The 1,156-nt window shown below is 44.0% G+C and overlaps 1 non-coding gene across 1 annotated transcript; it reads left to right on the top strand.

The window, feature by feature from the left end:
- Window positions 1–627: 627 nt before the first annotated feature.
- Window positions 628–734, top strand: LOC118489380. The gene has a single exon (XR_004887399.1). It is a non-coding gene; the product is annotated as a small nucleolar RNA R71 (small nucleolar RNA).
- The last annotated feature ends 422 nt before the right edge of the window (window positions 735–1,156 follow it).

Here is a 1,156-nt window from a genome sequence, read left to right as displayed (position 1 = left end):
TTCCAATTGTAGAAATCTTTCCGAGTTTTTCTTTTCAGTGTCGGAGATGAGGCGAGATACAGTATCTTCAAGCCTTTCTCGTCCACTTTGTTGTTGAGTGAAATTTTGTGACTCATTTCTTGGTTGTTGAAAGTTTGTTCGTTGGGTTTGTTGGTTACTACTATTGTCGGGTTCTCTCCAACCAAGGTTTGGGTGGTTTCGCCATCCTTGGTTGTAAGTTCCCGTTGGAGGACCCGGCGGCCTAGGTCTATTATCAATGTAGCTTACCGATTCTTGTTGATCGTCCGTTTCTTTTATACAACTCCAATTTTCATGTGGCCCACCACACCCTTCACAAGCCATAACCGAGACTGTTTTTGTCATTTCTAATTTTTTTATTTTTGAAGAAAGGGCCTCGATTTGGGCTTGTAAAGAAGTGCTTTCATCGACCTTATGGGCGCCCGGGGCAATAGATTTATTGCCTCGGGGGTGTGCCATTGAAAATTGGTTTGAGCAATTTCCTCAATTTGGTTATATATTTCATGCGGGCGTCGATTACCTAAAAGTCCCCCGGAGCTAGAATCAAGTGTCTGCCTTGTGTGTGGCAACAGTCCATTATAGAAAGTGGATACTTGTTGCGATATCGCAAGGCCATGATGTGGACACTTGCGTAATAACTCCTTGAACCTTTCCTAAGTTTCATATAAGGATTCCCCGTCCTCTTGTGAATATGTATTAATTTCAGTCATTAATTTAGCCATTTTAGCGGGAGGGAAATACTTATATAGAAATTTTTGGGCTAGTCCATCCCAGGTGTTTACCGATCCAGCTGGGAGGGCGTTGAGCCAAGCTTTCGCTCGGTCTTTTAGTGAGAAAGGAAACATTCGGAGGCGGATGGCGTCATTTGATGCTCCATTGATCCGAAAGGTATCACATATTTCAAAGAAATTAGTAATATGTAGATGGGGATCCTCGTCCGCAAGCCCATGGAAGGTTGCGGAGTTTTGGAGCATTTGTATCAGGTGCGGCCGAAGTTCGAAGTTATTAGCTTCAACATTCGGTGCATTGATAGCAGCGCCTAGGTTACCTACGGTGGGTCGTAGGTAATCCATGAGGGTACGTTGGTCCGCCATTGGAGGTGGATCACCCGAAACTTTCTCTTGGTTTTTAGCTTTTA

The sequence above is a fragment of the Helianthus annuus genome, chromosome 17 (genome assembly GCF_002127325.2).
Source record: "Helianthus annuus cultivar XRQ/B chromosome 17, HanXRQr2.0-SUNRISE, whole genome shotgun sequence".
NCBI classification, from domain to species: domain Eukaryota; kingdom Viridiplantae; phylum Streptophyta; class Magnoliopsida; order Asterales; family Asteraceae; genus Helianthus; species Helianthus annuus.
Note: the sequence above shows the minus strand (reverse complement) of the source record. Positions and strands in the feature narration are given on the sequence as shown.